Source organism: Myotis yumanensis, unplaced genomic scaffold, assembly GCF_028538775.1.
Source record: "Myotis yumanensis isolate MYYU_CA2020_CCGP unplaced genomic scaffold, mMyoYum1.0.hap1 SCAF_2, whole genome shotgun sequence".
Lineage (NCBI taxonomy): Eukaryota > Metazoa > Chordata > Mammalia > Chiroptera > Vespertilionidae > Myotis > Myotis yumanensis.
In genome coordinates, this window is record NW_027223753.1 from 166183312 (window position 1) to 166199696 (window position 16385).

Consider the following 16385-nt stretch of genomic DNA (forward strand, 5'->3'; position numbering starts at 1 on the left):
CCAGCATTCCCTTGGATCATACTAGTATTTGGCTGCCTCAGAGGAGAGTTTTAATGGGTGCAGCAATGACTTCAGGGTTGAAGAATATTTTTGGAAGAAAGGGACACATTTGCAAAAGGTTTTCCAACCAGGAATTACATTTGCCAAGAGTCTGAATTAGAAGACTACTTAGAGGACATGCAGTCTGTCTTCACAGACAGCCTGGGCCCTTTCAGAGCCACCCTCCTCAGGAAACAGCCAGCCCCTTCCAGGTCACGTCCACGGACCGGCAGCTCAGCTCATTGAAAGGAGCCCACCGTATGAACCAACGGGAGCGGAAATCTTCCTCAACAAGTCCAAGGGTGAACCCCATTTGTTTCCTATACGTCTCAAATTTTGGTCCCTCACATAGATGGAATTGCAAGCCCAACGATGCCCGAAGCAAGCAGTGCCATCTACTCACATGTCCTATAGTTGTATCAAGAGAGCTGAGAGGTCTTGCGATCATTCATTCATTTTGCCAACATTTATTGAGCAGCCGCTAAGTGCTAGACAGTGTTTCTGGTGCTGGAGATTCGGCGGGGAACTAGACTGGGCTCTGCTCTAAGAGCCTGTCCAACTGGGGCAGCACTAGAGAGCCGGGGAGACCAGGGACTTCCGGGACGGCTGAATTTTGCTTCTGAACCTCATGTCAGGCCTGGGTCCATCCTAGATAGGGGCCGTCTTGTGTGACTCTGAGCAAGAAGCTTCTTCTGTCTATGGGCCTCCTCTGCCCCCATAGGTTACTGGTGAGTCCGCCGAGAGCATGGCATTCGCCAGGCACGTTCTCATTGCGCAGACAATGAGATGGCAGGCCAGCGGCTCTGTGCCCACTTTCCTCACGCTCTCTAAAAGTGCTGTGACACCAAACTACATCTTCTAATGCATTTTGCTGAATTCGCAATTGGACAGAACAATTCTTATATCTTTATCAAGAATATTTCTTCTTCAAGAAATATTAGACAATAAAATGATTTGTAAATCCATCATTGTATATCTGTGGATGTGGAAAATTTTACACATATACATGCACACATATATGCATTTTTGTAATCTGCCTTTCTCATCCAGTTATTTCCCCAGTGAGCACAATTTCAAAGTAAATCCCTTTATTTAAAAATATTTTACCCTGGCCAGTGTGACTCACTGGTTAGAGTGTTGGCCAATACATCAAAGGGTCACAGGTTTCATTCCCAGTCAAAGGCACATAACTGGATTGTAAGTTTGATCCCCAGCCCTGGTCAGGGTTCTTGTGAGTAGCAACTAATATATGTGTCTCTCACATTGACTTTTTTTCTCTCTCCCCTGCCCCTCCCTTTCACTCTCTCTGAAAAATCAATGGAAAAAGTATTCTCAAGTGAGGATTAACAAAAATAATAAATATTTTGTTAAGCCTTGGCCAGTGTGGCTCAGTTGGTTGGGCATTGTCCTGTGCACCCAAAGGTTGCTGGTTTGATTCCCACTTAGGGCTTGTTCCCTCCATTGGGAGCATGCAGGAGGTGGCAGCTTATAGATGTTTTGCTCTCACATCAATGTTTCTCTCTCTCTCTCTCTCTCTCTCTCTCTCTCGCCATCCCTCTCTTCCTCTCTCTCTAAAAATCTTTTTAAAAATTTCATGAATGTATACAACTCTGAAGGCCTTCCCCCGAAGAAACCAGTGGGGAATAAAGAGTTTCATCATCTTAGAAGTAAATGAGGCAAAGCCAGGGACAGCAGATCAAGTTTGTCCTTTATTTATAATAGAGGTTGGGAGTGTGATGGAGATTTTCATAAGCTGGTGCCCAGGCTGCCCTTAACTCCCAGCTCCAATTTGGTAGTTCTCCTGAGGAGACACCTGGGAATGAAGGAGGTGGAGCCTGAAGGAGCAAGAACAAGCCTGGCTCTGTTAGAGACCTGGAGGAAGCTGGCGCAGGACTTTCATCCTTTGAGCCAATGGACATAGAGTGTGGGGATGTGTGGGCCTTAGGCTACCTCAGCAAGAGTGAGTCCCCTGGTCCCAGGTGGCTAAGAAGAAGCTGAACCTGGAATACAGAGCAGGGTAGCTTCCTTCCTGTGGAGCCTTGATCAGGACAGACTCCCTACGTGCAGCTTCTTATAGTATGTTACCACTTAAGGAAGGCCCAGAAGCTGGCCCTGGGCTTCAGAGAACAAATAAAACTGGGCTCAGCAGGCAAAGAGAGGGAGAAGGAGAACCCATCAGAAAGAACACTGCAAGAGTAGACAGCCTGAGCAGGAGCAACAAGGACATTCAAACGCAGTACAAAATAATAATAATAATAATAATAATAATAATAAATCCTGGATCTAAAACATTTTAACACTTGGATTGCGGGAAACGAGTTAAGTCGGCTCGCGTGAATTGCGCGTACTCCGCAGGAGCCGTCTTAACTCGGTTCATATAGATTTGCGGTGGAGTGCGGGAAACGTGTAAACTCGGGCCGATTGTAACTGCGTATTACCAAATATTTGTTTGTTTGCCGTTCACAAAGATACCTACCTGCGTATGCGAACCGTTTCATACCCATTGGGGTAATAGGTATCATAAAAATCCCTTGTAAGTAGAGAACACTTTATGGCGCTGGTCGAGTACAATACCGTTAGGGTACCAATGTATTGTTTTCTCATTTTATAACCGATATCCCTGGATATCTCACCATGCAAAGAGAATAGTTATTGAGAAATACTTCTTGTGTCCGGACGTCTTTAGTTTTGAGTTTTGTGAATATTATTACGTGTTTAAATATTTAAATATATTGTGATAAAGACATTCATATAGAATTTTTTAACCAAATAAAATAAAATCGTTCCGCAAAGTGTTCGCATAATAATTATTTTTTTATATCAGATATCTATCGGAGTACCGCTATTTTCAGTTAGTATTATTTTTATTTGCTTTAACCTAGAATGTCGCAGCATTCAGACTATAGTGATGATGAGTTTTGTGCAGACAAGTTGTCCAATTATTCTTGTGATAGCGATCTTGAAAATGCGAGTACAAGTGATGAAGATTCTAGTGATGATGAAGTAATGGTGCGTCCCAGGACATTGAGGCGACGAAGAATTTCGAGCTCCAGCTCTGACTCAGAGTCAGATATAGAAGGCGGGAGAGAAGAATGGTCCCATGTTGATAATCCACCGGTCTTAGAAGATTTTTTAGGGCATCAAGGATTAAACACAGATGCTGTTATAAATAATATAGAAGATGCCGTGAAATTATTTATCGGAGATGATTTTTTTGAATTTCTTGTAGAGGAGTCAAACAGGTATTATAATCAAAATAGGAATAATTTCAAACTTTCAAAAAAAAGCCTAAAGTGGAAAGATATAACCCCTCAAGAGATGAAGAAGTTTTTAGGGTTAATTGTTCACATGGGACAGGTGCGCAAAGATAGAAGAGATGACTATTGGACCACGGAGCCATGGACGGAGACGCCATATTTTGGTAAAACGATGACGAGAGACAGGTTCCGACAGATATGGAAAGCTTGGCACTTCAATAATAATGCGGATATCGTAAATGAATCAGATAGACTTTGCAAAGTGAGACCAGTACTAGATTATTTTGTGCCTAAATTTATAAATATTTACAAACCTCATCAGCAATTATCACTAGATGAAGGGATCGTACCTTGGAGGGGAAGATTATTCTTTAGGGTATATAATGCTGGCAAGATCGTTAAATATGGAATATTGGTTCGTTTGTTGTGCGAAAGTGATACAGGATATATCTGTAACATGGAAATTTATTGCGGCGAAGGAAAGCGATTATTGGAAACGATACAAACAGTAGTGTCTCCATACACTGATTCGTGGTACCATATATATATGGACAATTATTATAATAGCGTCGCAAATTGTGAAGCACTTATGAAAAACAAATTCAGAATATGTGGAACAATCCGGAAAAATCGAGGTATACCTAAAGATTTTCAAACAATTTCTTTGAAAAAAGGTGAAACAAAATTTATAAGGAAAAATGATATATTGTTACAAGTGTGGCAATCAAAAAAGCCTGTATACCTGATTTCTTCGATTCAATCTGCGGAGATGGAAGAAAGTCAGAATATTGACAGAACATCAAAAAAGAAAATTGTCAAACCGAATGCACTCATTGACTACAATAAACATATGAAAGGTGTTGACCGGCCGACCAATACCTTTCATATTATTCGATATTGCGGAGGACGGTCAAATGGACAAAAAGGTTGGCAATGTATATGATAAATTGCGCATTATTTAATTCTTATGCAGTTTACAAATCAGTGAGGCAAAGAAAAATGGGTTTTAAAATGTTTTTGAAACAAACAGCTATCCACTGGTTGACGGATGATATTCCAGAGGACATGGACATTGTTCCAGACCTTCAACCAGTACCGTCTACTTCTGGAATGCGGGCTAAACCACCTACATCTGATCCACCATGCAGGCTATCGATGGACATGAGAAAGCATACGTTACAGGCAATTGTCGGAAGTGGAAAAAAGAAAAACATTTTGAGAAGGTGTCGCGTATGTTCCGTTCATAAATTGCGCAGTGAGACACGCTACATGTGCGAATTTTGCAATATACCTCTACATAAAGGGGGGTGCTTTGAAAAATATCATACGCTAAAAAACTATTAATTTCTATTTGTTTTGATTTATTATGAAAATTTTATTTTAAACTTTAAAAATATGTGTATATTTTTAGGTAATAAGTATTTTTTGGGTTTTTCGTATTTAGTTTATATATATCGAATTATTTATGTACTGAATAGATAAAAAAATGTCTGTGATTGAATAAATTTTCATTTTTTACACAAGAAACCGAAAATTTCATTTCAATCGAACCCATACTTCAAAAGATATAGGCATTTTAAACTAACTCTGATTTTGCGCGGGAAACCTAAATAATTGCCCGCGCCATCTTATATTTTGGCGGGAAATTCACCCGACACCGTAGTGTTAACTAAACTACTCATTGGGTAAATTAAAACAGAAAATAATTTGGATTTAGAAGATCAAGTGTGAGAATAACCCCAACATAGAACAAAAATAAAAAGAGGGGATAAGGACACATACGTAATAACTTAATTAATAAAAAAATTAAAAATTAAAAATAAAAAGAGATGGAAATCATGAGAGCAAAATAAGAGACTAGGAAGTTAGACCCAGGAGACCTAAGATGTCAATAATAGGAGTTCCAGGAGGAGGAGGAAAACAAGCCAATGAAGGAGAGGGGATAATTAGACAGGTGGCAAAAAGAGTTGGGTCTGAGGTTTAAAGAGAACTCATGGGGTCACCAGGAAGGAAAGCCACATACCAATAAAATTCTTGAACAGCAGGTATAAAGAGAGCCTCTTGCCCATTTCAATGCAAGGAGAAAAACATTAATTACACAGGAAAAGGAAAGAGATAGATGTCATGTTTCACACCTATATTAATGGGAACTTGAAGACATCTATAACATTCCAGAGCTAGCCAAAATACTTCTTGCTGGTCAAGAGGGGAAAGAAGTATTGCCCTGGTATCCAAGCACCTGTCTGAGAAAAACACTCTGGAAAGAAACTCAAGCAAATGAAAGAAAAAAATTAACTGAAATAGATAACTCAAAATAGGAGAGGGTGATGAAGAAAAAAGAAGTTGGTGGTGGGCAACTGGGCCTCTCTCTCTCCCTCTCTCTTTTTTCCTCTCTCTCTCTCTCTCTGTATATTTGGAGCTAGAGTTGTTCTGAATTGAGGCGCACCTGGCTTTTTCACCCCGACATTGACTAGTAGTTGCATGGAGGGTGCCAGGGAAGGGAGCAAACCTGAGGTGTGACAGTTCGCTTCAGCTCCAGGCGATTGCTAAGGAGAGAGACTTAGCTGGGATCTGAGCTGTCAGTAGCCAACACTCCTTCAGTTGGAGGTGGGTTGGGGAGAAGGCAGGGGGTGCAGCATACAGGCTCTGCACCCAGCATCCTGCACAATGCACACATGGTACCATTTATGTGAAATTATCCATCCATACTTACATATGTATATGCCATGGTTGCTGGGCAGTGTTTAACAATCGGCTCTGGTGAGTGGTGGTGGTGGTGGTGGTGGTGGTGGAGGATCGCACTGATTTGTAGCTCCTGATGATTTTTGGTATAGATACTCCTATCATGGCTGATATCAAACTCCCAGTCTGTGGCCACTGACCTGGACCTGGGACAAGATGCAGGCAACTGCCTCTCATGAGCTGGTGCGGGCTGGCTCCTCCCCACCACTGTGTGCACAGGAGATTTAGGGGATGCAGATGTGGGAGGGGGAGTGTGAGGAGCGGCGGTGGGAGCATCTGGGAGTTTTGTTCATTGGGAGTACTGTGACACGGAGTTTTTTCCACTTGAATCCTTTTCCCCTTTTTGTGGTCACCTTCCTAACCCTTGTCCCTACAGCCACCTGCCCCACCCCGCCCTCCACCCCCGCCCCCCCCCATACTTGTTATTCTTTGTAGGTAGTTTGCCAGAAGGAATCTCAAATCCTTATTCATACTCAAGTCATGTGACCACCAGATCAAGAGGCTGCTTCTGGCAGGCGGTTGTGAGGATCAAGGAGAGCGTGTGGAGGGGCTGGCAAACCTCTGGAAGGGGCCAGTGGGTACTCGCTCTGGCTTTGCTCCACATATGGTCTCTGTTGCAACTACGAATCCCCCGCAGGACATAGTTTGCTGACTTGCTGTAAATAATACCATTGTATCATAAACCTCGGTGTAAGTGTTAATTATGGCTATTTCAAAGGGCCCAGAGGAAAGAACCCCTTAACTCCAGACAATCAGACCAACCAACTCAGAGGAGGGATTTAGGCCTTGGGGGAGGCTTTGTGGTTCAGCTGGCTTTGTGAATTAGCCTTGCTCAGGAATGTGTTTTTAACTTCTTTTTCTCCAGGGCTTAAGTAAGAGAGGGAAAGAGAACCCCAGGACTAAAGAAAAGTCTCCCCCCCCCCACTCTAAAAACCCCCAATTCTACTAAAAGCCCCTTTATTTTTTATCTTGGTTATAGACCTGGCAGACGCAGGCACTTATCCCTGTACCAGCTCTGAAGAAAGGAGTAGTAAACAGATGAACAGCCCAGCTGGTATGGCTCAGTGGTTGGTTGAGCGTCGACCCAGGAACCAAGAGGTCGCTGGTCCTTTTCCCGATGATGTTCCTTCCTCTCGGTGTTTCTATCTTTCTATCCCTTTCCCTTCTTCTCTCTAAAAATCAATAAAAATATATTTAGAAAAACAAAATAGATGAACAGAGTAAACCAGGTCAGGCAGGCAGGGCCTATCTATGGCTGAGAGATTAAACACTTCTTCAGCTTTCCAGCAAGTGAACTATTTGAATGTTAATATGAAATCCACGAGTTTTCTATTTATGAAAACGGACCATGTAGGACCTTTTGGCAACACCTGATGAACACTTCTAGCATGTGTGTGCAGAGTCTGAGCTTTCTAAGCTCAGGTCTTGCCTTTTAACTCCACAAGGTTGAGGGGCCAATTCTAATTTGGCTTCCAGGTATGTGTGTGTGTGTGTGTGTGTGTGTGTGTGTGAGAGAGAGAGAGAGAGAGAGAGAGAGAGAGAGAGAGAGATTTTCTATGAAAAAGTCCTTGCACCATCATTACTTTGTTGATTTTCTCACTGGTGACCGGGAAGCTCAGAGCTGAATTTGGTGTCCAGACAAGCCCAACCTGGTTATGTTGCAATTACCTTTCAGTCATTCTCAATTCTCTGGTTTGTTGATGCCTATGGGAATTTGATGGAAGCAAAGAGGAACCCCCCAGGAAGCTTTCACGTACTAGTATTCTCACAGAGTATAGACATAGAGTGGATTCTGATCGCTTATTTTGGAAAATTTCAACTACCCTATTTTATGTTTTATTTGTGTTACTTTCTGCTGTTCAATAGGCTGATGTATATAACGACTTTAAGACAGAAGAGACTGGATCCTGTGGATGGTTTGTTTGTTTTAGGCAAAGGAGAAGAGCTAGTCTACACTTTCTGAGGAAGAGCATTTCTCCGGGAGGTATCACAGCTTAGTCCTACAGCACTGGGGGAAAGCATGGGACTAAATGGAAGCCCTGCTATCACTAGCCAGTTCTGAACGGAAATTTACTAATCCCTTCCCTTCCTGTGGGGTGGTGGGAGATCAAATGAAAGACTCAGTGTTGGCAGCGCTGGCTACTCAGTAACGCGTGTGCAGATGAGGGCACCTGGAGAGATTGGTTCCTCAGGATCCACCACTGTCAGCACTCAGGTTCAACCATGACCGAGGGATGGACATGCCGAGCCCATCCCCTGGCCTCGCACAGCAATTGCCGCTTTCTGATGACCCAACAATGTGGTGCCTCCATTTGTTTCTTGCTGTTCCAAGAAAAAGGTCTACGTTTAGATAAGGCTCCAACCATGGCCTTACAAAAAAGACCAATCCCAGTTCCTTCAATATAAGATTGATTATTTTGGTTATTGAATCGTTTCTTCTTTGCATAAAGAATTCATGAGAAGATGTGAGTGTAGTGCTTTCCTCTGCACACTTGCTTTCCATTAAGTGGATCTTTCATGCTGGAACGGATTTGCAGCCCCGCCAAAGCGCATAGTGCTGCTGGCGGAGAGATGTTCATGGTCTGGTGTTAATGCAAAAATGAGAAGACCCGTGGCACTGTTGCAGGTCAGACCATGCATAGAATTTTATTTTGCCTCCCTCCCTCCCCCCTCCCTTGCTCCCTCCCTCTCTTCCTTCATTTCATTTCTTTTTTTTTTACTTTCTGTCAATCTAAAGCAGTAGTTCTCAACCTTCTGGCCCTTTAAATACAGTTCCTCATGTTGTGACCCAACCATGAAATTATTTTCGTTGCTACTTCATAACTGTAATGTTGCTACTGTTATGAATCATAATGTAAATATCTGATATGCAGGATGGTCTTAGGCGACTCCTATGAAAGGGTCGTTCGACCGCCAAAGGGGTCTCGACCCACAGGTTGAGAACCGATGAAAAATCAAGAATGGCTTGACTCCTTAGACAATACATATTTTCCAGAAAGTCTCCATTTTATACATTTCCCCCAGGTAATACAGAATTCTGAAAGCATTGAAAGAATAAAGACTTTTTTTTTTTTTTTTTTTTTGGAAATCCATTCATAAGATGTACAAGAAGGATTCATCACAGAAACTTCCACCAATCTTTAAAAAAAAAAAAACCACAAAAAACAAAAACAGGCTTCAGCAACTCCCTTGAGATGGGTGTTAGCATTATTTGATTTTCCAGATGAGGCTTAGAGAAGTTAAGCAACTTGCTCAAGGTCAATAGCCAGTAAAGCAACAGCACCAAAACTTGGACGCAGTTCTGCTGCTGCTAAAGTGAATGCTCCAGTCTGTACCACCCGGCCAGTCTAATTAGTTATAGTTCTTAATTAGGTGTGATCAGAAAGCCCACAGCAGATCCATGGTGCAGGCCCTGCAGGGGACGTTGCATAGTGGTGGGACGCTGGCCAGGGTATGGAAGCAGGGGCTAAGAGAGGCAGCAAATGCGTGGGTGAAAGAGAATCCTTGATGGAGGCCAGAGTGACTGGTTACCTGGCAAAATGGCAAAAAGGGAAATTGGACACATTGGTCTAGAAAAAGATGGTCCGTGAAAGAAATCAAGGTGGTTCCTTTATCTCCTCAAAGACTTCAGGAGCTCTGTGTGTGAGTCTGTTTCAGAGTAACTGAAAGTCTGTGGAGTTTCTAGGACTTCAGAGGAAGAACAGTGGGCCCCAGGGAAATGGAGGTGAACGGGTAACGTACTACCAAGGTGTAGAAATAAGGACCCAGGAGTCCGGGGCCCCAGCCTCAGGCAGGGTGGGGCTGGCACAGGAAGAAGGCACTCTGTGGATTGATGGGAAAGGATGGTCGTTGGTTTCCGATGGCCACTTGTCTCATGAGGCGTGTGATGAATTGTTCTCACTAGCTGAGCTCCCCATCGTCGCTGCAAACAGGGCTCGCAAGAGCTGGGCCGTGGACAAGGGGAAGCCGTGCTTTGGGTTTGGTGGCGTAGATTCTATAAGACAGTGGCTTCCATACTTTTTCAGAAAAGGACTCATAATGAGGAGTCAGTGACACATACATATATATGAAGCTAAAGCAACATTTCATAGTACAGTACTTACTCTTAGTGCGCAAGATACATTCTGGTATTTTCTATTATCTTCTCTCTCATTTCAGCAAAAGTGCTGGCTCCTCTCACAAAATTGATCTCTGAATTCATTAAAGGGTCATGACTTATTGAGTGAAAAATTAGGGTTCTGAGTTGTACCATGTATCAATAAAACAGAATGTCCGCAGAGTCATTATTTGGGTGCTTAGTAGCCATAATCAACATCATGGATGTTGCATATAGAATTTTTTCCAAGGAGAAGAGATTTTAAAAAGAGAGAGAGAGAGATATGTTTTAATCCTGACCAACCTCTGCCCTTATAGCCTGTAAATAACTTCCACTATGGCAGGTTTGGGATCTTCCAGGATGTAATTGGAAGCCTGTGCCGAGTAAGTGCAGGAGTTTCCTGAGTATCGTGCAAGTTCGGTCTTGCTAAGCCTGAGATAGGTCTGCATCTCTCCCGAGCTTCCCAGGACCCCTTGGCTGTGCACACAAAGAGAACCAGGCTTTTCTTGTTTGGGCCTTTGCTCCTTCCTATTTGATTGAACTTGAAGAGGAACTGTTTGCCTTTAGCCGCACATCCTGAATCGTAATCAGGATGCTGCTGGCACAGAAAACCTGCTCCCACCCTCGCCTGAAATAACTGAACAGGGAAGTAGAGTTCCTCCCCTTCCCAACCTTAAAGAAAGAGGCTCATAATTTATGGTGTGCTGGCGATACATCAAAAGTCAATTCAGTCACTTACAGTAAAATCGAGGAGGGCAGAACAATGAATATAAAGTGAGATTCAAACACCTCATTAAAGGAACAAACGGTTCAGTCGACAGCGGAATAATGAAGCTTACATATTTGTCAGCCAGAGTCCAGTGGCCTCCAGAGATGCTTCCTCATCTGTAGGATATGCGAGAGGCACAAGCCACACCCTCAGCCTTTTCCATTCTTAAGCAAGTGTGCCTTGCTCAAATTATCTACCAGGATGGTGCTGCTAGGGTATGTCAGAGTCCCAGGGCTGCTGTAACAAGTTACCATAACACAACAGGAAGTTGTGGAGGCCAGAGCGTGAAATCAAGGTGTTGGCGGGGCCTTGATCCCTCAGAATTCCCCAGAGGAGAATCCTTCCTAGCCTCTTCCAGCTTCTGGTGGCTGCAGGCATTCCTTGGCTTGTGGGTGCATGACTCCACTGTGAGCCTCTGGCTTTACACGGCCCTTTTCTTCCGGAGTGTCTCTCCTCCGTGTGTCTCCTATAAGGGTGCTTGTCATTGGATTGAGGGCCCACCTGGTCATCCAAGCTGACCTCATCTGGAGATTCTTAATTTAATTACATTCACAAAGACCCTTTTCCCAAATAAAGTCACATTCATAGTAATGGGGACGAAGAGTTGACATGTAGGTACAGAGGACACGAAGTAGAAAAGGACAGGGTTGCTGTTCTCAAGGAGCTCAGGCTAGTCGGGGAGCAAATCATCAAATCACTATGTCAAAGGGATAGCCACACACACAGCTGCGTGCCATGTGCTGAGTTTGTATTGTGAGATCATATGGAGGTGATGGTGAGGGAGGGATGAGGTGTATATTTTTTAAGCCTCTGAACTCAACAATTTTCTAGCATCTAGAAATCACGATAGAAAGCCATCAGGTTGAAAAAACAAGTCCAGTTTGAATGGAGAGGATTAAAAATAATTCATAATTTAAAATACTTCATAATTAAAAACTTAGGGAAAACTAATAGAAGAAAATTCTTTTTTTTTAAAGTTTTTATTTATTTTAGAAAGAGAGGAAGGGAGAGGGAGAGAAAGAAAGAAACATGGATTGGTTGTCTCCCATAAGCACTCCAACCGGAGACTGAACGTGTAACCTGGGCAAGTGCCCTGACCGGGATTTGAACTGGCGACCTTTTGGTGCACAGGCCCACACTCGACACACTGAGCCACACCGGAGGGTGAGGAGAAAATTGGTGAAGCAGTTTCTTGACCTGTGTTTCATGGATTCTGTGGGGAGGTAAGGATGGGTGTCAGGGACCAGGAAGATTCTAAATTTATATATAAACTTTGTGGTGTGTGTGTGTTTCTACCATCATTGTTGGGGGAAGGTTTATTGTTTGAGGCACTCTCCTCTGAATCTCATGACCCCCTTCCTCAAGATTAAACACCATTGCTTAAAACTAGAGACATATTTGTATCCATTATACCTCTTGTAAATGGACACAAAGAGCCAGAGTGTATTGCTAATGCATCATTAGTGCTTGCAAAATCTGAGCTTTTATAAATACAAGTTATATACTACTCTCCCTTTATAGTCATTAAGTAATTTCTGGATTACTTCTTTCTATTTTAGTTAAATTCTTAGATTTTTCACAGGCCTGGTTGCTCATGTGAATAAAACTGTTTTCTCTTGTACTAATTTAAAACTGAAATAATAATTTTGGTTATCCTTCTAGATTATAAAAATAACAGACTCACTATATACAACTTGCACAATATAGAAATGTATAAAGAAGAAAATAAAATCACCATAAACCCATGCTCCAGAGGTATACACCAATAATATTTTGATGAATTTCTTGCTTTTGGTATGTATGCATTTGTGTGTTTGTATATATATGAAACAAAATTGAATAAGACTAAATGTGCAGGTTTATGTTATTGCAAAAAAAAAAAAAAAAAAAGAGCACTTCAAACTTCTTGACCGTTTAATGCTGACCCAGTTTTCTTGAAGAAGCATTTGAATGGGTTTCTCCAGTCTTTGTGATAAATACTGTTGTTAAAATCACTTTTTTAGGTTGTAGTGAAGATATCTTCCCCTTGAAATCTCCCATCTCTTCTTAATGCTTAGTACCCTAAGTAATATTATTTATTTAAATGCATAGAGTTACAATTTATTTTTCCCATTAGGATAGGTAAGAAAAAAAATTTAAGTCCATATTTGTTATTGAGCATGGAACTGGGGCACAGCTAGTACCAGAGTGCTGAAAATCTGGGGGGTTGGGGTTGGGGGTGGGGAAACCTAAATAAAACGCTTATTTACGTGTAGCTTGGTTTTATAGGTTTGCTGTTTGGTGAAATCAGACTAGTGCAAAGGAAGTATGCTAAGGCTGTCTGCTTGAGCCTACTTCCATTAGGGCCAGTTGGTTGCCACGGAGACATCACAGGAGCAGAGGAGAGAAGAGGAGCCCAAGGTGAGTGGGGCCTTCAGAGATGGGCAGAGTGACACTTGCCCTCTGACTCAGTGGCACTTGGTAAGGCCCTAATCACATTTTGATTTGAAGGAGAGTTATCTGTTTGCTTCGTTAATCTATGTAAAGCCCCAGCAAAGTGTCTTGCACTTAATAGGCACAAAACAAATACTAATTCTCTCCTGTTGTATGTGACAATGAGTTCTTGGGAGGTATCTGCATTGTTCTGAGCAGTAAATAAGGGCATGGGGCTTGGGCCCATACAAACTTGCTTAGGGTCTTGAGTTTGCCTCTTATTAGTGTTGTAACCTTGGAAACTTGCTTAAGGCCTCTGGTGCCATTTTCTCACCTATGAAATGGGGATAGTAATAGTTCCCATCTCTTGGGATATTAAAAAGATCTATTAAAAATATTATTGTAATAGTAGCTAACATGTATCAAAGTCTTACTATATATATATAGTAGAGGCCCGGTGCACAAAATTTGTGCACTCAGGGGGGAGGGGGGGGGGGGTCCCTCAGCCCGGCCTGTGCCCTCTCGCAGTCTGGGACCCCTCAGGAGATAACAACCTGCTGGCTTAGGACTGCTCCCGGGTGGCAGAGGGCAGGCCCAATCCCTAGGTGCAGCCCCTGGTCGGGCTCAGAGCAGGGCTGATTGGGGAGTTGGGGCACCGCCCCCTGTCATGCACAGAGCAGGGCGGATCGGGAGGTTGCGATGCCACCCTCAGTCACGCTCAGGGTAGGGCCGATTGGGGGGTTGGGACACCGCCCCCTGTCACACTCAAGGCAGGGTCAATGGGGAGGTTGCAGTGCCACCTCCTGTCACGCACAGAGCAGGGCCAATCAGGGGGTTGGGGCTCCGTACCCTGTCATGCACAGAGCAGGGTCAATCAGGAGGTTGAGGAGCTCCCCCCTGTCACTCACAGAGTAGGGCCGTTAGGGGAGTTGGGGCACTACCCCCTGTCACACACAGAGCAGGGTGGATCAGGGGGTTGGGGTGCCACACCCTGTCACACTCAGGGCAGGGCCGATGGGGAGGTTATGGCTCTACTCTGTCACACACAGAGCAGGGCCCATGGGGTGGGGGGTTGGGGCCCTGCCCTCTATCACCCACAGAGCAGGGCCAATCAGGGGGTTGGGGCGCCGCCACTGTTACACTCAGGGCAGGGCCGATGGGGAGGTTATGGCTCTACCCCATCACACACAGAGCAGGGCCCGTGGGGGGGGGGGGGGGCGTTGGGGCACCATACCCTGTCACACACAGAGCCGCAGGGCGATCAGGGGGTTTGGGCGCTGCCCCCTGTTATGCTGATCCCGGTGCCAGGAGGCCTTGCGGCTCCGCTGATCTCTGTGCTGGGAGGCATATTACCCTTTTACTATATAGGATAGAGGCCTGGTGCACAGGTGAGGGCCGGCTGGTTTGCCCTGAAGGGTGTCCTGGATCAGGGTGGGGGTCCCCACTGGGGTGCCTGGCCAGTCTGGGTGAGGGGCTGAGGGCTGTTTTCAGGCTGGTGGGTGACTAAAGCTCCCAACCGCTCCTTTTTTTCTTTTATTCTGGGCCAGCTTTAGCTCTGAGGCTTGGCTCCAGCTCTGAGGCCTCGGCTGCTGAAAGCAGGTATCTGGTTTATTTGGGTTCTATAATCAAAACACTGTTTCAACTCCAGCTCTGAGATCCTGGCTGGCTGAAAGCAGGTTTCTGGGGTTTTGTTTAGCTTCTATATTTGTAACAATGTTTCAAACTGCAAGCTCAGAGGCCAGCAGCGGCAGGCGGGGAACGTTGGAGTCCTCCGTCACTGAAGCAAGCAAGCCTCATGTTCGCTTCAAGCTGCCTGGCTGCCGGCCGCCATCTTGGCTGGCAGTTAATTTGCATATCACCCTGATTAGCCAATGGGAAGGGTAGCGGTGTGACACCAATTTGCATGTTTCTCTTTTATTAGTATATATATATATATATATATATATATATATATATATATAATTGATTTCAGAGAGGAAAGGAGAGGGAGAGAGAGAAACATCAATGATGAAAGAGAATCATTGATCAGCTGCCTCCTGCACACCCCCTACTGGGGATGGAGCCCACAACCCTGGAATGTGCCCTGATCAGGAATCAAACTGTGACCTCCTGGTTCATAGGTCAATGCTCAACTACCGAACCACATGCCCAAGTGTTTTATTTAGTTTTTTAAGTGCTTGGAGTATCACCATCTTAAGCTAGGTACTAGCACCCCCATTTTGCAGATAAGAAAACTGACACACAGAGAAGTTGAGTAACATGCCCAAGGTCACACAGCTATTAAATAGGTAGACTTGGGATTTGAACTGAGGAAGCTTAGTACTCTCTCTGGTATTTTTATATTCACTTTGCACATGGCCATCCCCTCATCACACATTGTGTGACTACACATCTGGTAAACACTTGCTGAATAACATCTACAGGAATGCCTTTCCAGGTTGCTAATCAGAAGAGCACTAAATATATTCCTGTTGTGGATGAGAAAATGCTCTGTTGTTCAGTCCTTTGCAACAGTAACCTCGCATTTGAATAAGTTCATGGAAGAAGGGCTGGTCTGGTGAAGATCTCTGCCTTTCCCTGTCCCAATCAGCTGCTGAGTTGGGCTGCTGCCAGATTGATGACTCTTCTCCCAAATGCAAGAGGGTGAAGCATGAGGGTGTTACCAGGAACTGTGAGACCTGGACAGGCTTGCAGGGCTGGGCACCCAGCCGAGTCACACCCAAGTGGTGGGCGCCTGCCAGCTTCAGGGCTAAGCTATTGCCCCTGAGAGGCTGGGCAGGGCAGGCAGCTCTTTGCTTGCTGATTCTCTCGTCTCCCTGGGCAACAGCCTGGAGCAGACTGTGGTCACCCGTGGGAATGCTCCTCCTGAGTCAGCGGGGCCTGCAATGCCTCAGGGTGTGGCTGGCTGTGTGCTCCTGCGGGCCCTACACAGATGGCTTTTATCTCAAGGATGTCACTGCGCCATCATGGGTTCGGGGCTGGAGCTGCAGGACAGAAGCTGCTTGTTTTGAGCCCAATTAAGTCCCCAGAAAGTGCCAACTTTAAGGGCTTTTCCTTGGGCTGCGGCTGT